The sequence below is a fragment of the Bos javanicus genome, chromosome 2 (assembly GCF_032452875.1).
Source record: "Bos javanicus breed banteng chromosome 2, ARS-OSU_banteng_1.0, whole genome shotgun sequence".
Classification (NCBI taxonomy): domain Eukaryota; kingdom Metazoa; phylum Chordata; class Mammalia; order Artiodactyla; family Bovidae; genus Bos; species Bos javanicus.
Genome location: NC_083869.1, coordinates 80837367 through 80863388, shown reverse-complemented (window position 1 = coordinate 80863388; position 26022 = coordinate 80837367). Strand labels below are relative to the sequence as shown.

General features: G+C 36.1%; 1 protein-coding gene across 1 annotated transcript in view; it reads left to right on the top strand.

Moving 5' to 3' along the window:
- TMEFF2 (transmembrane protein with EGF like and two follistatin like domains 2) overlaps window positions 1-26022 on the top strand; it is a 284699-nt gene that overhangs the window by 124708 nt on the left and 133969 nt on the right. The window lies entirely within an intron of this gene.

Below are 26022 nucleotides of genomic sequence, written 5' to 3'. Positions count from 1 at the left end.
AAACAACAGTTAGAACTGGACATGGAACAACAGACTGATTCCAAATAAGAAAAGGAGTACGTCAGGCTGTATATTGTCACCCTGCTTATTTAACTTCTATGCAGAGTACTTCATGAGAAATGCTGGGCTGGAAGAAGCATAAGCTGGAATCAAGATTGCCGGGAGAAATATCGATTACCTCAGATATGCAGATGACACCACCCTTATAGCAAAAAGTGAAGAGGAACTAAAAAGCCTCTTGATGAAGGTGAAAGAGGAGAGTGAAAAAGTTGGCTTAAAGCTCAACATTCAGAAAACTAAGATCATGGCATCTGGTCCCATCACTTCATAGGAACTAGATGGGGAAACAGTGGAAACAGTGTCAGACTTTATTTTTCTGGGCTCCAAAATCACTGCAGATGGTGACTGCAGCCATGAAATTAAAAGACGCTTACTCCTTGGAAGGAGGGTTATGACCAACCTAGATAGCATATTGAAAAGCAGAGACATTACTTTGCCAACAAAGGTTCGTCTAGTCGAGGCTATGGTTTTTCCTGTGGTCATGTATGGATGTGAGAGTTGGACTGTGAAGAAGGCTGAGCGCTGAAGAATTGATGCTTTTGAACTGTGGTGTTGGAGAAGACTTTTGAGAGTCCCTTGGACTACAAGGAGATCCAAACAGTCCATTCTGAAGGAGATCAGTCCTGGGATTTCTTTGGAGGGAATGATGCTAAAGCTGAAACTCCAGTACTTTGGCCACCTCATGTGAAGAGTTGACTCATTGGAAAAGACTCTGATGCTGGGAGGGATTGGGCACAGGAGGAATAGAGGATGACAGAGGATGAGATGGCTGGATGGTATCACCAACTCGATACACATGTGTTTGGGTGAACTCCAGGAGTTGGTGATGGACAAGGAGGCCTGGCGTGCTATGATTCACGGGGTTGCAAAGAGTCAGACATGACTGAGCGACTGAAATGAACTGAACTGAACTGATGCAGAGAACATTATGCAAAATTCTGGGCTGTATGAATTACAAGCTGGAATCAAGATTGCCAGGAGAAATATTAATAACCTCAGATGTGCAGGTGGCATCACCCTAATGGCAGAAAGCAAAGAGAAACTAAAAAGCCTCTTGATGAAGGTGAAAGAAGAGAGTGAAAAAGCTGGCTTAAAATTCAACATTCAAAAACCTAAGATCGTGGTGTCCAGTCCCATTACCTCATGGCAAATAGATGGAGAAACAATGGAAACTGTGAAAGACTTTATTTTCTTGGGCCCCAAAATTCCTGTGGATGGTGACTACAGCCATGAAATTAAAAGCAGCTGACTCCATATTAAAAAGCAGACATCACTTTGCCAACAATGGTCCCTGTAGTCAAAGCTATGGTTTTTCCAGTAGTCATGTACGAAGGTTGAGAGTTGAACTATAAAGAAGGCTGAGCACCAGATAATTGACGCTTTTAAACTGTGGTGCTGGAGAAGACTCTTGAAAGTCCTTTGGACTGCAAGGAGATCAAACCAGTCAGTCCTAAAGAAAATCAATCCTGAATATTCATTAGAAGGACTGATGCTGAAGCTGAAGCTCCAGTACTTTGGCTACCTGATTCAAAGAGCCAACTCAGTGGAAAAGACCCTGATGCTGGGAAAGATTGAGGGTGGGAGGAGAAAGGGAGGGACAGAGGATGAGATGGTTGGATGGCATCATCAACTCAGTGGACGTGAATTTGAGCAAACTCCTGGAGATGGTGAAGGATAAGGAAGTCTGGCGTGCTGGGGTCTATGGAATCGCAAAGAATTAGACACAACTGAATAACTGAACAACCACAAGCAAATCAGTGGAAGCAATGGTTCTAGTGATAGTAGTGTTAAGAATAACTGTGAAACTCCTGGGACCAGAGCCTGGCACAGAAAAAGCCCCAAATGAAATTTAGTTTCCTATTCTAAGCCTTCCCTCTACTTACAATATACCATCTAATTCTCTAACTGCTAGAATTGAACCTGAGTCAAAATATATCATATAAGTTTACAAATGGAGACAGACATTTCAGATATGGATAAAGAATTAACAAAGTTAGGAAGTTGAAAATACAATTAAGGTATTCAAGAAACAATATACTGGGTTTTTTGTTTTTTGTTTGCATTTTTTACATCTGCATTTTGAGAGCTGATTATCTGTCTGAACACTAAATGTGGTAACCACTATGTAGAGGATTTTTTTCCCTATAGCTTTTTGATTTTGAAACAGCTTTTCTTTTAAAAACTGTCTAAAACGCTAGACTTGTCCCAAAATGTAGGAAACAACTGATAAAATATAATATTCTGCTCAGTGTTTTGACATCTTTTGCTGTTTTCTGTTTATTTAATTTAAAACACATTTTATGGTTAAAAATAAACCATGTTACACAAAGTGATAAAACGTGTGTTTTAGGAATAACAATTTGGGAAAATGCACAAAAATAAATACCAGATGGAGTAATAATGATCTAGAGAACTGACTATCAAGGAAGGTCATTTGTCTGTCAAAACCCAATTAATGTGCAAAATAGTTTGAATAAAAACTAATTCTTGAGCAATGGTAACTAGCAAACACATATAGGAGAAAGTTTATCCTCACACATAGAACAACGAACACAAATGCAATAATTTTATGATAAAAATGTTAAAAAATGATAAAAAGTGATTAAATATTAGCAAAGTCTCAATGATGTTACTAAATTCATTTGTTTTTAGTAGCATTGGGATTTGGATAGTTGTTTTAGGAAATAATAGAAGGAAGATGACAGAGTGTCTTATCTAGCCACTAGAGTAACTAGCGGCTGTTACTCTAAGAATTCTAAACCACATGGGGTCTTGGCAGGAAAGAGCACTAGGCTTGAACAGAAACATCTGCGTGGGTAAGGGCACAACAGCAAAAAGTAAACATAAAACATTTTCAAATTCATTGATTAAGAAGACTCCACTCCTAAACACACTTTCAACACAAGAAAGAAAGGGTATATTTATGAAGGCATTCATCACAGAATTAACTATAATGGCCAAAAAAGGAGCAACTTCAAAAGCAAGTAAAATGGGTTAATATTATGATGTTTCATTTCGATTTTTATGCATTAAAAAATACTGTTTTAAAGATCACATAGAAGCCTTTAATAGTCTCCACATAACGAGGACTCTTCTGCCACTGAAATGTTTTGTATCATCTCCCTTCCTCATGGCATTTTTTTTGTTGTTGTTAAGAGATGTGATGCACTGATTCTTTTGAAAGGAAAGCCTGATATTTTATCACAGATAATTTTGTAGAAATAAAGTTTCAGGTATATGAATTTAATAAACTGGCATGTCATCAGACCAGTTGTTTCATCATTCTTAAATTAGAACTAATATGACTGGAAAGAAATGACTTCCATCTTATACTTCTTTATACTGAAATTTGCTAATTAAACAAAACCTCAAACTTTAAGGAGAAAAATATAGTTTCATGCCTTGCATTTCCTGGCTTAGCATTAAAGTAGACAAGGTTTTGGCAAAGAAATTTTTCAGAAAAATCTTCAAGAGGAAATTACAAAGAATACCACATTTCCTACAGTTTTGTGGCAAACCAGTAAGCTATGTACCAAGATGCTGCTAGAAAAACAGAATATTACTTTAACTTTCCAGTTATTTAACTATGTTTTGGATAGGCCCTAGTATTGCAGCTGAAAATACCTATCACAAGAAGTTCTTTTTTGCATTTTTCACTGTATGTCATAACAAAAACTCTGTTCTTACAACATTCCTAATTTTAAAAAATACTGTATTCAAGTAGCACAAATAAAATTACAAAAGGTAGATTTTTTTTTAAGATTTGCTTGTAAATATGACATCTGTTTGATCAAATACTTTGCAAAGAATCATGTGTAATGAGAGACATTGGCAAACAAGTAAGCTTTGGAGTATATAAAACATTGCCTAAATAAGCACATGCTTTGGGTTCAGCAAAAAGGTTATTTTATGTAGTTCAGGTCTTTATTGCTGTCAAAAAAGAAAACTATGGGGCAGAAAAACTGATCATTTAAATTGATATGTATATAATCTCTGCAATTGTTGGTATCTAAAACTACCAAATCAACTTATTTTCTCTACCTCAAAACAGGGCTCACAAAAATGTTCAAGAAATATGTGCTGTGTAAGTTCCTGAATTAATTTAGGTAACTGATAGAATGGGACTTCCCTGGTGGCTCAAACAGTAAAAAATCTGATAGAATAAGTAACTGAATTAACTATAGAACACCTGCTGCTGCTGCTGCTGCTGCTAAGTCGCTTCAGTCATGTCCGACTCTGTGCGACCCCATAGACGGCAGCCCACCAGGCTCCCCCATCCTTGGGATTCTCCAGGCAAGAACACTGGAGTAGGTTGCCATTTCCTTCTCCAACACATAGAACACCTATGTGATGGTAAATGATTTTGTTATGAAAAGTGAAAGTAGGTCAGTCATGTTCAACTCTTTGAGACCCCATGGACTATATAGTCTATGGAATTCTCCAAGCCAGAATACTGGAGTGGGTAACCTTTCCCTTCTCCAGGGGATCTTCCCTGACCAAGGAATTGAACCGGGATCTACCACATTGCAGGCAGATTCTTTACCAACTGAGCTATCAGGGATTTTGTTATACTATGGTCTAATTGATGTGAGTCAATAGCTCTATTTTATAATAAACTACTCTCTAGCATATTTATGCAATCATTCTTTAGACATTTATAAAATTATCTTTGTTCCCCCAGCCTCAACTCTATCACTATTTTCATCATACTTTTGTGTAAGGTAGAGACCAGTTTTAAAAATAATGTTAAGATATATGCTTTAGATTAAATGTAATTAATCAATTAGACTTTATAATGACTGTGGTACAATCTCAAGTTTACATATTTTTCTCTTTCTAGACCGTATTTGTGCAATGTGACATACAAGTAACAAGCAATGAAAATGGTTTAGGTTTTTAGAAGTTAATGAACAAATGAAGAATTTAGTTTTAGAAAGCTGCTCAAAGCTTAGATGAAGGAATGACTGTGTTGTGTAACATTTGGGAAGGAGGGGAAAATCATCTTAATCTTTTTATTTGTGTGTATGTTAGCTAGGGCCTTTTGCCATAACAGCAAGACAGAATAATACGGTGGCTCCAAGGATAAAGAAGTTTATTTTGCTCTCACATTACAGTCCATCCCTCCATAACAGAGGAATAGTTTTGCTCCAGATGATCATTCAGACACCCGGGTGTTTTCTAATTTGTTAATCCATAGTCCTCTGGAGCAGGATTGGCAAACTTTTTCCATGAAGGGCCAGATGGTATTTCAGGCTTGGTGGGCCATATATGGTTTCTGACACACATTCTGCCTCTTTTTATTTATTTTTAACAAGGCTTTTAAAATATAAAAACCATTCTTAGCTTACAAACCATACAAATAGACCACAGGTCAGCTTTTGTCTATAGACTACAGTTTGCTGATCCCATCTTCAAGGGAATTCCTGCATATTAGAAGCTCGATCAATGCCGACCCAATGTGCCAACTTTCAGGAAGAGGAAAATAACTGAAGTAGAAGGCAGGCAATTTCCTCTTAAGGAAGTGAAGCAGTAGTTATATGTGTCACTGTCAGTCATATTCTGGTGCCAAGAACTTAGCCATATGGCCATTTAGGCACAAAATAGGCTGGCAAATGAAGTCTCTAAATAGATTCCCAGGTACCCTGACAAGATTCCATTACTGTAAGTGTCAGCTTGGTGTTCTGGGAAGTAGACACTGAGACAGATTTAAGAGTGAAGAAGGTTTATTGGGGAAGTGAAAGATAAAATGTAGAGGAAGCAGAATTAGGCTGGAAAAGTCCTCAAACTGTGATGCAGAGCTAGTAACTATGAAAGTAATGAGGAAGGGATGCAGGATTGGGTAGAGAAAACCTCCAACCAAGACATAAATGTGGCAAAAATTAGGTCAACCCTACATGCATCTCCAGACTAAATACTGCCCGTTAGAGGACTCTTATCTCGGGCAGGGATGGCAGACCCTAGAGTCCCCACCATGCAGTATGTGCCTGTGGCTGCACAAGAAGTTAGTCCCCCAGACTTTAAAGCCAAGATGAATCTTGAAGTCACTGACAGCTGGGGGATCCTAGCTAGCTGCATGTCTTGCAGGCAGGTTCTTTCTTAAATGAAATCTGAGTTCGGTACCTACATACCTGCCTTATTATGTGAAAAGGGAAAGTGGATTTGTGAAGCAGTAGGAGAAGGCAATGGCACCCCACTCCAGTACTCTTGCCTGGAAAATCCCATGGATGGAGGAGCCTGGTAGGCTGCAGTCCATGGGGTCGTTAAGAGTCAGACATGACTGAACAACTTCACTTTCACGCACTGGAGAAGGAAATGGCAACCCACTCCAGTGTTCTTGCCTGGAGAATCCCAGGGACGGGAGAGCCTGGTGGGCTGCCGTCTATGGGGTCACACAGAGTCGAGCACGATTGAAGTGACTTGGCGGCAGCAGTTGACACAGAATATGTTCCTCATTAGTAGAAACAGAAAACAAAGAAGTATGGATTTAACCACTGGATGAATCCCACTAATCTATCAAGAAGAGGTGATATCATACTCCTCTGAGTTTGAGTGACATTTATATTTTTTTCCTTTTTTCAGACCAAAATTCATGCAGCTGATAATCAAGTCCACTTTGTTGTCAAAGGTGTGACTTGTTTTTTGTTTATAAACTGGCACTATATAGAATATGGTTTTCAGGGAGAGAGGTGGGAGAACTTTGTGTAAAGCTGTTTAATGCGGATTCTGAACATTTTGCTGTTTATTTTCTGAAGCTCATATGCTAGAACCAGATTCAATTTAGGAAAAAATATTTAGATCATGTTTTGAAATACAATGTTTTGTTAAATCTCTCTCTTATAAGAAATCAAAAGGGTGCTTACATGCATGTGTGTGTCTGTGTGTGTGTACATGAATATAGCCCAACTTGAAAACATAAGCCTAAATATCCATGATACCACTCTGTATCCTCTCACACATTATTATATAATTGACATTCCTCATTCTTGCTCTAATTATTGCCTGATCTAATGATCAGGAAGTAGAGGAAAGACATCTTTGGAAGGTTAATAAGCCATCCAGAAAATTAGATTAGCATGATCAAACCTTAATGATTATTATTGCTCATTATATTAGATCACCTGAAAAGTTTGAGGAAGAAAAAATAAATTAGCATCATTGGGCAATTATACTTGTAGTTTTCCACAGTAGATTTTACAGATGATCAAGTTATGAATTGTTTTCATATCTAAAACCAGAATTTTTTAGAAATTATACTACCATTATTATAGTAATCAAAGCTCACTTATTTGCTCATCATCGTAATGGAGTACTTGAGGAATTTTTCCTTTGCTAATTGACAGTTGGTCAGTTAAGAGGTGCTTTTCACAAAATCTTCCATAACCCGAAGGGTTTGAATTAGCCTTTAATAAATGCCCAAGAATCTCCTATGTTCCTAAATGCATTTGCTAAAATTCCCAACTGCTATTTTCCACCTTCTGGTCAGGAAATGCCTTTGATCTGCCTTTCTTGCTTTTATCTATATGTCTTGAGCATTGTAACCCTACTCATCAGCACAATGACACATTATCATTTAGATATCATTTTCTGAAGCTGGATTTCTCTGAGAAAGAAACAAAATGCAGAGAGTGGGCATAGGGTCAAACTGAAGTTAGATTGGCCCATTTGGAGAATTGGGAGAGGTGACCTGTGGTCAGAAGACTCAGCCTTGAGCTTTATCCTCACTCACACCCTAATTACACACCTAGGCACTTCCTATGCAGACTTTTTGGCTCACTGGTTGCTCCCTGCTTACCCACATGTCATATCACCACCTGAGATGGGAAGCCCCAGAACACAGATTCCTCAATATCAACATCCAGATACACAAAATTGTTTCCTTCAATTTCAGTCTCCCTATCACTTCCTAATAAGGTGATAGTAGTTGGGTAAAGGGAATCAATTGGACTAAAAAAGTAGACAAACTTGCTGATTTTCAGACAAGACTGGGTGCATTCAGGGTGGTATGTCCATAGACAGAACTTGCTAATTTTCAAATGACAGAACATGTAGTTTTAAATTATTCAAAAATGTCTAAAGATATTTTCTCACAATAGAGAGATACTTCAGAGATATTGCAGGTTCAGTTCCAGATCGCTGCAATAAAGCAAGTCACATGAATTATGTGATTTTCAAGTATGTAAATAGTTATGCAATGTATTAAGCATAAAATAATATTAAGTGTAAAATCCAATGTACATACCTTAACTTTTTATTGCTAAAAAATGGTAGCTGTCATCTGACAATGCAGAGTTGCCACAAACCTTCGATTTGTTTTTTTAAAAAATGCAATATCTGTGAAATGCAATAAAGAGAAGCACAGCCAAACAAGGTGTGCCTGCACTCTGATCTCCATGACAACTTTATCCCTATTACTGCGAGATAGAGTGTGTTCAGTGAACGCTGCTAGAATGAATGAATGTACTACCAAAATTGGTCTATGATCATTGAATCAAAAATTCAATATCTAGTTTTACCCTCATTCCGTAATGTTATTATATTTTTAAAGCAAACATTTAAGGAAGAAAGTGTGGTGATGCAGACTCCCATAGGCTTGGTTAATCTAAACCTTTCTAATAAAAGGAGAGAGAAAAAGAGAATTGGGAAGAGATGGAAAGAAGGGAGGGTGGGAGAAACAGTATACTGCTTTACTATATGTGAGGAGCTAATAAGTATTACTGTTTCTCCCACCTTCCTTTCCTTTCATATCTCCCTGATTCTCTTTCTCCCTCTCCTTTTATCAGAAAAGGCTTCCCTGGTGGCTCAGTGGTAAAGAATCCACCTGCCAATACAGGAGGCGCAGGTTTGATTCTTGGTTTGGGAAGATCCCCTGGAGAAGGAAATAACAACCCACTCCAACATTCTTGCCTGGGAAATCTCCTGGACAGAGGAGCCTGGCGGGCTACAGTGCATTGGGTTGTAAGAGAGTCAGACACGACTTAGTGACTAAAACAACAAAACAATATTTTAATAAAGAAATGTTATAATTTACACATAAATAGTAACTTTTAAAATTACCCTTTTCTTGTCTCTGATAAGATTTATTCTTTTTCTGATTCAACAAATATTTCTTAAATGCCTTGCCATGTGCCAATTAATACATGGGTACTAGGGCATAGAGCAAAATAAAACAGCTAGTGAACCAAAACATTCATAGCCACAGAGAAACTGTAGAGATAGTTCCTCCCATCTTTCCTTCCTTCCTCATGTACAGAATACAAAGTCAAATGTATGAAGAATAAAATGGCATCCTTAGTATCTCCCAAACTATTTGATTTACTATGGAAAAGTTAGCAGTTGAAATCTCATTTTCACCAGCTGAAGTTATCTTCCTCAATGTGTATTTTAGAGTTTAAAATAAATATTTTGCAATTAGGGTGAAATATGTTAGTGACAGCTGCAAAAACTGAAGGCTTCTATTTATTCAGATACCCATTTATCTCCAAAATATCAGGGTAATGGCAGATGCCCAGCTTATCACTGCTTCTAGATGTGAACAGGGAATTAAGTCTTGCTATGCCTTCAGTTTGCTTTAATCTCCCTCCTCAAACTGCTAGTAATGAAAGGCCTGCTGCTGTCATTTGAGAAGATAATTCTTCAGTAAGAAATTTTTAGCCACCAAAAACCAAGTCTGTTCCATTACCAATAATATACTGCTCAAGGCTCCTATGTTGTCTTGGTTTATGGTCATATGGCTAAGTTTATATATAGAACTATTAGGTCTTCATAAAGAAGAAACATTTTTGCAATGATATATGCTAAGTGGTATGTATATATTGCTGTTGTTTTCTAGGCACAATAACTAATCTCAATATATGAGGTAGGCATGCTAATCCAAACTATAAATACAACTGGTAGCCAGAGTTTTGGACAGAGGAACTGAAAATGTTCATTAAAAGCACATTTACTCTATTGTGCCTTCTTTTGTTCATCAAATCTGTTGAGCTTCAAACACAGTAATACTGGTTCTCACTATCAGAATGTTTAGAGAATAAATTAGAAGATAGCTATGTTTTGAGCACTTGAGATAGAGTAAGGATACAAAGTTTTATTAATTAAAATTTTCTGTTCAGTTTGTTTATAATCAAGGGACATTATCTATAAAAGTGACACACATCATCAAATCATACATGCAGGGATCATGGTAAGACAGTCTCTCCATTTTCATTGGAAGATGAAAATGAGAGTCATGCCATATCTTAGTTTTGTAAGCTGGAAGACTCTGAAACAAAAGTAGACTCTTGAGAGTCTCTTGGACAGCAAGGAGATCAACCAGTCAATCCTAAAGGAAATCAGTCCTGAATATTCATTGGAAGGACTAATGCTGAAGCACCAATATTTTGGCCTCCTGATGAGAAGAGCCAACTCATTGGAAAAGACCATGAAGCTGGGAAAGGTTGAAGGCAGGAAGAGAAGGGCATGACAGAGGATGAGATGGTTGGATGGCATCACTGATTCAATGGAGATAAGTTTGAGCAAGCTCAGGGAGTGGGTAATGGACAGGGAAGCCTGGTGTGCTGCAGTCCATGGGGTCGCAAAGAGTCAGACATGACTGAGCGATTGAACTGAACTGAAAACAAAAGTACTGAATTGGGAAGGTCGATTCATGAATACTATTGTATGCCATACTTGAATTACAGCTGTCTAGAGCACTGCTCGGAGAAGGCAATGGCACCCCACTCCAGTACTCCTGCCTGAAAAATCCCATGGACGGAGGAGCCTGGTAGGCTGCAGTCCATGGGGTCGCTACGAGTCGGATACGACTGAGCGACTTCACTTTCACTTTTCACTTTCATGCATTGGAAAAGGAAACGGCAACCCACTCCAGTGTTCTTGCCTGGAGAATCCCAGGGACGGGGGAGCCTGGTGGGCTGCCATCTATGGGGTCACACAGAGTCGGACACGGCTGAAGTGACTTAGCAGCAGCAGCAGCAGAGCACTGCTATCCAATAGAACGTTCCATCCTGAGGAAAATGTTCTGTATTCTCCCTGTCCATACAGTAATCACTCGCCATGTGTTTCTTTGAATTTCTTGAAATGTCACTAGTGCAACTGAGAAACTGGATTTTTAAAAATGTATTTAGTTTTAACTAAGGTAAATTTATATAGCTGAAAGTAGCTACTGGCTACTATATTGGATCACACAGTTCTAAAGCATTTGATATCTAATTTTTAAAAGACATATTTTTTACAAAGTGTAAAATAGAGTTTTTAAAAAAATATTAACCAAAATATATAAAATAAATCTAGTTTCATCATCATATCGATGAATATTTAAAGATCACCCCACCTAAGTGGATTTCTATGTTGCAATAAAATTCCTCAAAGAAATTTAGAGATAAAATTCAGTACACTTCCAGATTTCTTGCAACTACCTTTTCTTCAGCATTTCAGGGTTTTGGGATTTATGATTTAACATGTTAAAACTAAATATAATCTCTTCTTGAGCAAGTTAAACATTCTCAGAACTAGTAGCAGAAACTAAAGACAGGTTGAGACTCAGGTTTGCATATGCCACACCAAGTAACATTAACTTCTCTACCGGCTTATTAGAAAAAAGATTTGACGTCTGGAAGCAAAGACATTAGATTACTATAGGCTCCCCCTCTTTTCACCAGCCAACTATTTGATTTATTTGATGAGTGATCTCAGACGACCCTTTCAGGCACTGAACCATCAGAGAGTTATGTTGCTGAGTGATAAGAAACCTTCAGAGATACCTAAATCTTCTTTTAGCACTGGGAGTTTTATCTGTTCTGGAATAAAGAACCTTTTTATGTATGATGTTTCTATCTGGATAGTTATGGGAATACCCAAAAAAGATGCACAGCCTTAAATCAAATCCATATTGACAAGGACCTTGAAACTGCATGAAATTTATCACAAATATGTAAGCCAACACCTTATTTTTATATGATTTTTATATTTTGTATCTCAAAGTTCAAAGGAGTAACTAAATGTATTATACATCGAAAAGTCCATTAATCTTTTGATTAGCATTTGTTTTCCTGTATCTTCCTTAGAGACAAACGAACAAATGAGGAATGTACTTAATTTGATCTCTGGAGTAATTATAGATATGGATATTTATCATTTAACAGAGACACTAAACAAACTAGTAGGTTTTTTAATGTATCTTGCTATGCACTGAGAATGCAACTGGCTTCTCAATTTTATTGAAGTTGTTGAACTGAATTTTATTTCTAATTTAATGTATCTACTGATCATATATTGAATCTTGGGTTTTTTAGTAGGAGTTAAGTCCAAGTAATTTGTCTTAAAAAAAAAAAAAAAAAGTTGAAATCCTTCCCAGTTACACTAAAACTGATGTGAAACCTGCTTTCAAAAACATATACTATACAAGGGACACTCTTGGCTGTCCCATGCACAGTTCTCTCTCAATATGCAGCAGTTTTTCCCTCAGGAGACTTCATTGTTTATAGTATATTCACCTTGCCCTGTGACTCCACCAGATGTAGTTGGCGTATAATAGAAGCTGTCTTTAAAACGCATCCTCCGATTTGAAACTTCTTCACCCGAGTATTTTTTTCCATTCCTTTGCACTAGCCCATCTGTACACAAACAAATCACTGCCTCAGCCATCTGACCCTCTTGAGAGTAAAGCTAAGGTACATTTTTTTTTTCCAAATCCCTTTTAGGCAAAGGAATGTAATTAACAACCTTTCTCTGTGACCTGCTTGTCAAGCTGTGTGGGAACAGAAGAGGAAGGAGACTGTTGTCATGAAAGACAGCCCATGTTTCCAAGGAATTTAACAACCCAGCAAAAGTCCTCTTCATTTTGATACCTGTATTTGTGCTGATGGAAAATAGTTCTGTATGGAGGTGATTTTTTCTCAAAAATGAATACAATGCAGTAAAGACAGGATTTGTCCTTACGTACTACCTCCAAATTTAGGATTATTTTGAAAGAACTGGTGTTTAGTGCCTTGTTTCTCCACCCCCTTGTCCTCCATTTAAAAATTCTGTCGATCCTAGCGCTTGTACAGCTATGTAATTCCATAAGAACATGCTTGAGATACACAAAGAAAAAGCAATTGATTGTAGAGACAAAATTAGTGGCTACATATCAATATTTCACAAAACTTTAAGTATTTCTTTTCATTAACATTTTCTTTGAATCACACTACGTTTTTCAAGGAAAGAACCTTCTATTCCTTTTATCTGATCTAAAAATACAAATATGCATGAAGAAATCTAAGCGCACTGGGGAAAATTGAAAATGACAGTACAGAATGTTGTGTGGGTATGAATTGGGGGGGCAGGAAGTAGAATGTGTTTTGAGATAGGAAAAAATATGTTCTTCCATTTAGGGATACCTTGAATCAGTCACAATCTGACCTTCACGTCAAGGGGCTTTAAGGCATTAAAAGCATGCATGTGAACATAGATTTTAAAATACCAATAATTACCAGAAAATTGTTCTGATATGCTCTGAGAAAGTAAAATTAAGTCTATTTAAGGATACAAGAACTTAGTATATTCTTACAGTTTTTGATAGTTATTATTAACTATATTAACTATAGTGTCTAGTGAAAGACTAAGATTAAATTCTTTTAAAGGTTTCAGTAATTTTCTCTTGTCTTCCTAGTGACAGAGTAACACTCCTTCAAACCATATCTACAGCAGCTCTACTTTCCCACATTAGGCCATACATTTCTGGCTTCATACTGTCATTTTCAGACTACCATCAATGCAGCCTTGCACTGTCATTCAATAAACTGCCTCTTAATCAAAATCAGGCTATTTGCTGATACCATCTTTTCCCCATACTTTTGGTATAAGCTGCTGAACTCCCCATTACTGCCATTTTTTTTCTCAATGATTCAGCACCTGGTTTATTTTCATATATTCTATTCCAGGGTAGCCATCAGTAGTTGGGTACTTGCGAGTTGCTGATGAGTTCCAGCAATAAACAGATTGTATCCATGCCTCTTAACCTCATTCCCTGACATATTCCAGTTATGGTAGGTTATGCAAGGTTGTAATAGTAACAAATATCCCCCAAACTTAGTGACTTCAAAGGATCCAGGTTCATTTCTCATTCTCATTCCATGCTCACTGTAGGTTGGCTGTGCGAGATGCTATTTGGGGGCAGCTGGCTCTGCCTACTGCAGTCATACAGGGACCTGGACACATGGAGCAGCTATTTTAAACATTGATTTTCTACCTGCACCCAATTTATCAGTAAACCTTGCCAGTTCTTTCTCAAAATTGTATGCCACATCTGACCACTGTTTACTATCCTCATGTGATAGCCTCCTTTTTTGGCTCCCTTTCCTGTACAACTTAGGCACCCTTCAGTTGTAGGGAAGACCACTAACCAGCAATTAAATCCTCTAGTCTGAACCAACTCATGACACTTTCACTTAACAACTTATTAGCCAGAACTAGTTACATAGCCTGTTCAACCACAAGCCATCCAAGAAATGCAATCTTGCCCTGTGCCTGAGCATTTTAATGCCCAACATTAATAGCTACCAAAGATGTATCTGATATTTCTTCTCCAAACTGACCCCATGATTCCTCAGTCTCCTAACTTCAGTTTAGCCATCTGGAAATGTGGTCACACATTGTTATTACCTAGAACTACAGCAATACAAAGATCTGGAATTCTGAAATGCCCCTCTCTGACCATTAATTTCTGTCATCTCTGAAGCACTGTGCTAAGAATGAATATCAAAGCAAATGAGATGCATGAGTTGACACTGAAGAATTCTCAGGACAGTGGAAGAATCAGGAAACCTCTATACAACCTCTATGATACTAAGACCTTCTAAAAACATGTGGGACACAGACCAAGGGCCCAACACAGCCCAAGGATGAAGGAAGAGGGTGAAAGATGAGGACACCTTCCTGAATGGTGTGATGCTACAGCAGAATCTTCAAACTGGAATCAGAATTAGCCATAGACATGCCATTCTAGACAGTGGTAACAGCACATTTAATGCTCAGCAAAATGAAAAGCAGCTATCAACATAAGGAGCATGCTAGGGATGCTAGAGATGAAGGTGGAGAGATAGAGTGGGGGCAAATCATGAAGACTCTGAAAACAATGATAAAGACTATGGATTTTTATCCTGAAGGTATAGGGAACCTTTGAACTAAAGAAGACTTTTGTTTTTAAAGTGTCATTCAAGTTTGCTTATTGACCAATATTTCATAGTCATTTGATATACTTCATTGACTCAAATGAACAACAGCAATGCTTTACAAAAGTATGATTTTGATTTTGTTATTCCATAAATTAAACCCACAATGTTATAAATAATACAAATGTTTTGATCTTTTAAAATGTTTCTTTCTTGGATTTATTACATTTATCAATATGTTTTTACTTATTCACAAAATTGACTCATACTTATATGCTTGAGAATTTTAGCATGTATGTCCTTCAGCACTATAATTTTTCAAATAAACATTAAGAAGAACAGGCTGTAGTCCCTATTAAACCTTAATTTTTATGTTTTAGCCTGACCAACAAATTTCCCAAAAACTTGACGAAACTTTTCCTCAAATTTCCAAGAACAAGGTAATTAATATAGTGCCAATTATCTTACAATTCAGGTGTAAGATGTTAAAAAATGAAAGGCCCATGAATCTTGATGAAACTATAAATAAAAGTGATTTGAGTTTAAAAACTCAGAGTTTAGGAAATTGGTCTCATTATGAGATTCCAAATAAAGCATTATTAATTTTTTTTAATTTATGTCCTTCCATTTATTTCTGGATATCCTTGGTGATCTAATGGTGATAAACATTTCTCTAAAATCTCATACAATTTTTAAAAATCTAGATGTCTTTTCCACAATTATTCATTCTTTCCACTTTACAGTTTTAGACTGAGTTCATGGTTCTGTAAGAAGTCATATTGATTAGATTGAAGTCAATTTCTAACCTATTCCAGCACTTGAGCTTTCTTAGGCCATTTTGTGGTTGGGTTTGGTTTTGTCTTTTCCTTTTTTCCATTTTGTGGAAGATGTTCATGTCTTCTTTCACACTTCAGGTTGGATCATTTTGACCTTTTTATCCTTACTTTTGACTATACATTTTGCATTGCTTTCTTTTGCTTATGTTAATTCAAAATAAGGTAGGTGAAAGTGCTTTTTCAGTGCAACTGAGTGTAGTAGGGCCTTCCTGGCATGACTGTTAGTGGGGCTGATTCTGAGATGGAGCATCAAAAGAAAGGTCTTCAAGAGTGCTAGGGAACAGGCCATATGTTACAGATTTGAAACCAGAGCTAGAGAGATAGCTGTGGACTGGAAAAGCAAATCACAAGAGTCATTGAATTCCACCAACCAGAGCCAATAGGCAGAGGGCACTTGGAGAGATAAAGCAGGGGTCTCTCAATATAAAACAAGCAGGGTGGAAAAAGGAGTGTGGCTATATCCAACTCAAGATTGAAACTAAGCACCAACCCTGAATCCCAGTCCTGACACTCTTCCTGTTATTTTGGCTATTGTGAGTCCAAAAACTAGGGACTGGACCTTTAATAGCAAAAATAGGCTGTAAATGTTATAGACAATTCAGAAAAAATATTGCTATAAGTACCAATTCTATGAAATGCCTTGACCTCTTAAAATTGGCTTCATTATTACTGCTGCTCTTTTATTTCATTGGCCTATTTATATCAATAAGTTATATATTTAAACAAGCCTTGATCTTTATAAATTTTATTCTTAAATCTCATTTAGACTTAGAAATTAGACTTAGATAAATGTGTTTTTCAGGCTTTACAGTGAGAGCCGATGCCCATAACAGGCAGGTCGAAAAGTAAAATGTAAAGTTCTTATTTTTATTCTTATCTTCAACAATAAGAAAGAAATGATCATTTTAGTGCTTTCTTTGTTTCAAGATGAACAGAGCCCAGAGCTCCTTGAGCAATTTCTGAGACTATTTTTCTGAGACTTCTCATCCACTTCTTACCTGCTCCCCCCTCAATCCTTTTACCCTATCATTTGAGAAACCAAATGAGGATGTTTTGGTATAGAACTTTTTCTACAAGTCTCTCAATATTTTTATTCCTCTATTTTGTTATATTGTTTTATGATTCATATTTCCCTACTCCCTTACAGTATCACTGTAAGGCCACTCACAAGAGCCAAAAAATCATGTTTGTGATGCCCAGGCTTGAACTTCCTTCAAAGAACCTTCTTACTTGGAATAAAAAATGACTTTACTTCAACTTTAACACTTTTTTAGTATTGACACCTTAGGGTGGCAGAGCAACTTAGAGGGTACAAAGCATTTTCATACCTTCTCACTACCACCTGTGAGCTAAGCAGGGCAGGCATCTCATTTTATGAGCAAGAAATCTGGGGATCAAGAAGGAACCTGGGTAAACCAAATCCAGCTCTCATAGCATTAGGCCTAAACTTTGTCTATCACATAACTGCCTTTAGATTACTTCATGTCATTTTCAACTTTAAATGGCATCTAAGATTTTCATTTTAATATAATGCATGGGAGATATATTTAAGAGAGGCAAGTTTGCAAGTTCAGAGATCAGGTAGTTAGAAGTTTAGGCAAGTATGATGAGGCTCTGAACTAGTACTATGGTGATGGAATGGGAAAATAGGAAAGAACCATGCCAGGTTGTTACTAGATTGTAAAGTCCCTCTACTAAAACAAATATGAAGCAAATTAAAGTTGACTGTATTGACAATTTAGTCTTTATCTGATGATTCAAAGGAAACTTTCTATATCACAAAATGTCTTTATCAATACCAAAAGTCATGTACTAATGACATACAGAAGTGTACGTTAATAAAACTATATATTTGTTCACCAGAGATTTACTATTTAGAAGAGTTAAACACAAATGAGTTTTAAAAAAGATTTACAAAGACTTGGTCTTTCTTCATTCACATTTACTCCCCTATATTTCACATTTTGTCTCTTCCTGTCACAGCCTCTCAACTGATGACCTTTCTTTTGAGTACAAATGCAATACAGGCAATAAATGCAATCAGAAGAGATCTATTTCATCCTCCTCTTTTCAGTGTCACCTCCTGCCTACATCTGTAGATAACTTCCATGAGCCAGAAGACGTATTTGTATTTCTAAGACCAAACATTACACCCATGTGTAAACCCATCCCTTCTCAAGGACACTGCTTCGTGCTTAGGCCCTTTCTCCTCTCCATAAATTTGTTCCTTTCTGTTCCATCATTATTCTCAGCCTGACAATGATGCTTCAACTTCCTCCTTTCATTAAAAAAAATCCCTTTCTTGACCCCAAGGCCTTTTCTAACTAATACCTCATTCTCTGTTTTCCTTATCAGCAAATCTGTGCAAAAAAGTGCCAAGTACATTTACTGTTTCCACTTACTAACTCTTAGTCTCGCCTGCTACTGCTGCTGCTGCTAAGTCACTTCAGTCGTGTCCGACTCTGTGTGACCCCACAGACGGCAGCCCATCAGGCTCCCCCATCCCTGGGCTTTTCCAGGCAAGAACACTGGAGTGGGTTGCCATTTCCTTCTCCAATGCATGAAAGTGAAAAGTGAAAGTGAAGTCCCTCAGTCATGTTGGACTCTTTGCGACCCCATGGACTGCAGCCCACCAGGCTCCTCTGTCCATGGGATTTTCCAGGCAAGAGTACTGGAGTGGGGATGCCATTGCCTTCTCCGTAGTCTCACCTAATGTCCTCTAATTGGAATTTGGTACCCTCTATGCTTTACAGTAGCTCATTCAGCACAAGTGAATGTTCATCACTTACCAATAAAATATAAATTTCTCACCTTTGAGGCATTTAATAAGGAAATTTTTAATTATTTGTATTAATTTACATAAAATGATACAAATTAATTATACTGAGTATAATAAAAGCATCTTTGGGTATAATTATCATATGATTGATGCAATAAGAGTTTCATGAAGCCTTGCATGGTGACTTGCTCTGATGAATTCTGCCATGCCTGATAACAAGCTTAATAAGCTTTCTTCATTCCTTGTTTCCTTCTTTCCATCCTTCCTTCTCTCATTCTTTCTTTTCTTCATTCTCTTTCTTTATTTTCTAATCAACTGAGTATCTTTAGCTCTAATTGAGGGCTAAGTGAAATCAGTCAGATTTAAATGATTACAATAGAATTATGCCTCAACATAGTAACATTGTATTAATGTCTTAAATTATTTTCAGTTGTGCAGAAGATAAATTATATGTGATTTCTAAAGAATCCTTGTCAAGCTCTAGCAAACTAGCTTAATTATGAAAAATTAGATTTTCTGTAATGATCTCTTCTTTTGAGTGTTTAATATAAAATTACATTTGCTCAGTCATGAACTTGGTTCTTTTAAACCATTTTGTGTAACTGTAATTTCAACCTTCCTTTAGTTTTTTGGCATTTGAATCACTTATTAAAAATTATCAGTGGATTTGTACTTCTTTTAATTAAAAAGAAGCAAAGATAATGAATTTCCTTCCCCAAATCTGAATACATCTTACTGCATTATGGCCCTGATACCCACACAGAATTAATCTGTGCTAGTTTTGTAAATAGGAGACCAAAATGTTTCTCCTCTTGTTTTAGTATTTCAATAATATGATAACTGTGTATTTATTATTCATATGACAATATCAACACATTATAACATGAATTTAAAAAAGTATTTCTTATTTTTCTTTAAAGACATTGAGGTTTCTAGGGAAATGTTAGAAAATGTAAAAGAGAACATGACTATGGCTCATAAACAACAGCTTAGAATTGTCTGAGCCTCTAGAAACTGTCAGCAGCTTCCATCATTTAAATTCAACTTACATGTGGGAGAGGCAAGTGAGAGGTAAAACTGCCATACAAAAAGCAAAACAGACAAAACTGTACAAATTAAAAAATGGAATGGAGGGTTTTGATTTGTTTCTATTGCTCTTAAAGAAAGAAAGAACATTTTTCCTTCATTGGAGGATAAACTCAAAAGTTCAGCTTTTTGGTGATAATGAGATAGAAATTTATGCAAGTAATTCAGAAAGAAAAATCACTGTTTACAATTTGATAAAGTAATTTTAGTTACAACAGATAACATTGAATGGTATCACTGACAAATCCTTTATCTATGTAAATAAAGTGGAAAAAATTACATGCCTACCAAGGCATGATAACTTTGTCATCTATTTAAAAAACAAAAACAAAGAGCACTGACTACTAGATTAATGTTGACTCTAAAATACAAAGAAAAAAATGCATTCTAAATTTTGAAAACTTCAGATTAAGATATATATAAAATGTGTGTAATTTTTTAAACTTTTTAATAATTTAAATGAGTATAGAACCAATATCTATGAATCATATTTAAGCTTAGAAATCTCACTCTTTCTATTGATGCATTATGATTGTTTCAGGGACCCCTTTATTTCAGAATTGATGCACGTGGAGGTTTCTATTTATGCATATTTATACTATGTTTTTTGTGGGTTTTTCCTTTTTTTTAGCTGAAGTACAATTGATTTACAATTTTCAGGTGTACAAAAAGTGACTCAGTTATATATATATATATATATACATATATATATGTTTTTCAGATTATTTCTGATCATGGGTTATATAAGATATTGAATATAGTTCCCTGTGCTACACAATAGGTCCTTGTTATCTATTTTATATGTAGTAGTTTTTATATCTCTTAGTCCCAAATTTCTAATTTATCCCTCCTGCCTTACCTCTTAGGTAATCATAAGTTTGTTTTCTATGTCTGTGAATCTATTTCTGTTTTCTCCATACCCTCTCCAGCATCTGTTACTTGTAGACTTTTTGATGATGGCCATTCTGACCAGTGTAAAGGTAAAGAAAACTCATTGTAGTTTTGATTTGCATTTCTCTAATAATTAGTGATATTGAGCATCTTTACATGTGCCTGTTGGCCATCTGTTTGTCACCTTTGGAGAAATTTCTATTTAGGTCCTCTGCTGATTTTCTGATTGGGTTGCGTGTTTTTGTTGTTGTTGTTATTGAACTGTATAAGTTTTTGTATATTTTGGATATTAATTTCCACAATTTCTATCATTCTATAGATTGTCTTTTTGTTTTGTTTATGGCTCTCTTTACTGTGTTTATTAGGTTTAATGTGTATACCATGACTAATTTAAGTGGAACAAATTATATATCTGTCAAAGTGATGTACTAGAGTCAAATGGAGAAGAAAGTGGGAAGAGTGAATAGACTGGGATACGCAGTGGTATGGTAACATGCAAGGAAAATATAATAAAATAAATATGCCTTAACTATTGCAGAATCTATGCAGGTATGGAAAAGAAATAGAAGTTCAAAGGGAGATTTAGAGATGACTAAAAGAGATATTACTTTGCCAACAAAGGTCCGTCTAGTCAAGGCTATGGTTTTCCCAGTGGTCATGTATGGATGTGAGAGTTGAACTGTGAAGAAAGCTGAGAGCCGAAGAATTGATGCTTTTGAACTGTGGTGTTGGAGAAGACTCTTGAGAGTCCCTTGGACTGCAAGGAGATCCAGCCACTCCATCCTAAAGGAGACCAGTCCTGGGTGTTCATTGGAAGGACTCATGCTGAGGCTGAAACTCCAATACTTTGGCCACCTCATGCAAAGAGTTGACTCATTGGAAAAGACCCTGATGCTGGGAAGGATTGGGGGCAGGAGGAAAAGGGGACGACAGAGGCTGAGATGGCTGGATGGCATCACCGACTCAATGCACATGAGTTTGGGTAAACTCTGGGAGTTGGTGATGGACAGGGAGGCCTGGCATGCTGTGATTCATGGGGTCGCAAAGAGTCAGACATGACTGAGCAACTGAAAAAAAAAAAAAAAAATGACTGAGCAACTGAACTGAACTGAAAAGCAGATCAAAATTGTACAGTAATGCTCCCAAAATCTGAGGTGTGGAAAATGATACGAAAAATGTTGCCTTAGAATTTATTGATAACATTAATTCAGGTCATATTAGCAATCTTTCACTAGGTAAAGCTATGGTTACAAATGACCTCACAACCTCAGAGGCTTATAACATCAGTGAGTGGCATAATTCTTGCTCCCATAGCTATGGTCAGTCCTGGTCCTGCTCTGTTTATCTTCTCATTCAGGGACTGGTTGAAGAAGCAGCTCCTATTCTGGAATATGTCTTTTTTATGCAAAGGGGACAAGCAACAAAGTAGAAATTCATATGTTGGCTTTCATATAGATTCTCACTTCCACCAACATTTCAACAACAAAAGCAAGTCATAAGCCTGTGAGTGATGTCATGGAACTTCAAATCATATGGCCATGGAGAGGAATGTATAGTCCTTTTATAGGGAAAATAATTCAATCTACAATAAGTGTCATATGCCTATAATGTCTTCCATGGGGAATGTAAGACTATAGACAAGTCTTCAAAAGTAAAGATGTGAATCAGAAGTCAAATAATCATTTAACGATGACAGGCAGGAGTCTCCATTAGCACTGACATTTCTGGCTTTTTGCCTATGAAATTAGAGTAGGATGGATGTTTAAAGTAAAACTAATTTTTAAAAGGAACATGAGTTGCTGTAGCACAGGTAGAAGTATGATATATGATAATAAGAATGCAAAAGATAAATTATGATAAGCATATAATTATAAAGTTGAAAATATGTTCATGAAGTAATAGATTACAATTTAAAGTTGGGTATTGCAATCATTAAAGCAGACACCAATACAATAACCAAAAAATATAACAAACTAATTATTAGAAGAGGTAAGATGAAATAAATACCATAAAATATTTGCTTCACCAGAAAAAAAAAGACAGAAAAGGGAACAGAGGAATACAAAAAGATTGAAGATTGGCTAAATATGAATCACACATCACATTGGTAGACTTAAAACCAAACATTTCAGTAATTACAATAAAGGGACTAAATACCCTAAGTAAATGCAGATGTATTCAGACTATATAGAAAAGCAAGATCCAACTGTATGTTGTTTACAGGGAACACACTTTAAACATAAATGAATGAACAGATTAAAAGTAAAAAGAAACAATAAGTGAAAGAAAGCTGGTGTGTTTCTCTGAATATCAGAACAAAGTAGACTTCAAGATGAATAGAGTAACCAGAGTAAAAGAGGGCATTTCATAATGCTAAACAGTCACTCATAAAAGAAGACGTAGACTACTAAATGTTTATACACCCAATATCAGAGCTCCCAAATATAAGATGAAACAAAATAACAAAAGAGAAATGGAAACAATTTTACTGTCACCAGTAGAGATTTTAACACACCTTTCTCAGTAATAGAACAATTAAGCAAAAAAATCAAAAGAGTTATGGATGATTTGGACCATCAACTTAAGCTAATTAATATTTATAGAAAATCACTCCCCATAAGAGGTTACAAATCCTAAGATGCACATGGAATAGTCAAAAAGACAGATCATATTCTGGGCCATAAAGGATTTAAATTAAACAGAATATTTTCTCTAACCACGATGGATAGATCACTCTGGATGGATTTTTTTAGTATATATATAACATCTTGAACACCAGACATAGACTTGTCAAACTCCAGAGAGATTTATTTCAAAGCCTGGACAATCAGGCTGAGCTCTTTTCAATACTTCAGACTTTTCAGCACTTCAAAACAATTTATTCTTGTAGCTCACACAAATCTACTTTTTATTTCAACTCTCATCCAGGTTGATCATTTGATTGAATTTTGCATTGAGGGGATGGGGGTTGGGTAAAAAGGTCTAAAAGTCTTCCTACCTAATTCTAAAATCCTTTGAATTTAATGAAACCCTGTATTATGCTTGTTATTTTTCATTTAATTTTAAAACCTGGAGTGACTCTTTTCTACATTTCTCTGTGTCCTTAAGACCACACAGCTCTTTTGTATATTTTAAATGATTCTCATTTAAGTGAATTTTGGATATTTAAGTTAAAGATAAATAAAAATAATATACCTTTGAAAACTCACAAATATTTGGAGGTTAAAAAATGCACTACTAAATAATCCCTGGGTCTAAGAAGAAATCTCAAAGGATATTACAATTTATATTTTTCACAAAAAAAGTCTTTAGAAGAAAATGTACAGATGTAAATACCTGTATTAGAAAATAAGAATGGTATAAAATCAAGCACTTCTTCCATTTTAAGAAAGTAGCATAAAGAAAATAATAAAAATGAAAAGGAAGCAATAAAACAGACTAGAGTGGGTCTTATCCTTTCTCCAGCGGATCTTCCCAACCCAGGAATTGAACCAGGGTTTCCTGTATTGCATACAGATTCTTTACCAAGTGAGCTATGTGTGTTTGTGTGTGTGTGTGTGTGTGTGTGTGTGAGTCACTCAGTTGTGTCTGACTCTTTGCGACTGTAGCCTGTCAGGTTCCTCCATCCATGGAATTCTCCAGGCAAGAACACTGGAGTTGCCATTTCCTTTTCCAGAGCCATGAGGGAAGCCTGAAAATTTAAATAGCCTTGTATAAACAATGAAATAATAATCTTCCACAAACTCTTTCATAAAATAGAGGAAGTGGAAATACTTCCCGACTCATATCATGAGGCCATTTTAACCCTAATACTAAAACAAAACAAGAACAATACAAGAAAAGAAAATTACAATCTGCATGTCTTATGAGCCACAGACACAAAAATGCTTACCAAAATACAAGCAAAAGTAATCCAGCAGTATATGCAAAAGGTTATATACCATGATCAAGTTTGACTTAGCTTCAAAATGCAAGGTTGTTTTAACCTATGGAAATCAATTAATATATTTCAACACATTGACAGATCAAGAGAGAAAAATCATCTCTGCATGGGAAGAACAAAGAATCTTAATCTCTGCTTCACATCATGCACAAAATCCAATTTTAGATAGATCACAAACTTAAACGTAAAGTAAAATTTAAAAATCAATACACATAGAGAATAGAATAAAGCACAGAAGAATATCATATGAGTTTTGAGTAGAAGACTTTTTAGAAATAACACAAAAAAGACAAATCATAAAAATAAAAAATAATTTCATCAAAATAAAATGTCTGCACATCCACACACACAAAAAATACATTCAAGAAAATAGACTGGGAAAATATGTCTCAAAACATTGTATCTGACTAAAATTTGTACTCAAAATATATTAAAAATTTCTGCAACTCAAGAATTAAACAAAAAAATGTTGAATCAAACACCAAGTTGGGAGATTTAAAACCAAACACATTAATAATTACAGTAAGTAAACGGACTAAATACCCTGATTAAATGTAGAAATATTCAGACTAGATAAAAAAAAAAGTGAGATCTGGATTTCTCTGGTGGTCCAGTGGTTGAGAATTCTCCTGCCAAAGCAGGGAACATGGGTTTGATTCCTGGTCTAGGAAGACTCCACTTGCTCTGGGGCACCTGAGCCCATGCACCACAACTACGACCCGAACTATAGGGCCCATGAGCCAGAACTACTGAAGCCTGAGCACCCTAGAGCCTGTGTTCTGCAACAAGAGAAGCCACTGCAATGAGAAGCCTCTGCACTGCAATTAGAGGAACGTCCACTTGCCACAACTACAGAACGTCCACGCTCAGCAAGGAAGACCCAGCACAGTCAAAATTAACAATAAATAAAATTTTTAGACAGTGAGATTCTACTTTATGTTGTTTACAGGAAACACACTTTAGACATAAGCTAACAGGTTGAAAGTAAAAAAAAAAAAAATGATAGAAACAATAAGCAAACGAAAGCTGGTGTGGCTATCTGAATATCAGAATCCCACTGTGAGGTATTCGTCTGAGAGAAGTAACTCATGTACACAAAATATCTTTTACAAGAATATTTGTAACAGCTTTATTCATAGTTATTGTTTCCAGCCAGTAACTGAAAACAACCAGATGTCCTTGGACAAGAGAATGGAAAAATAAACTGTGGTATATTCACTCAACTGAATACTAAGTAACAGAAATAAACTACTGATATGGGCAACTACCTGAATTCATCTT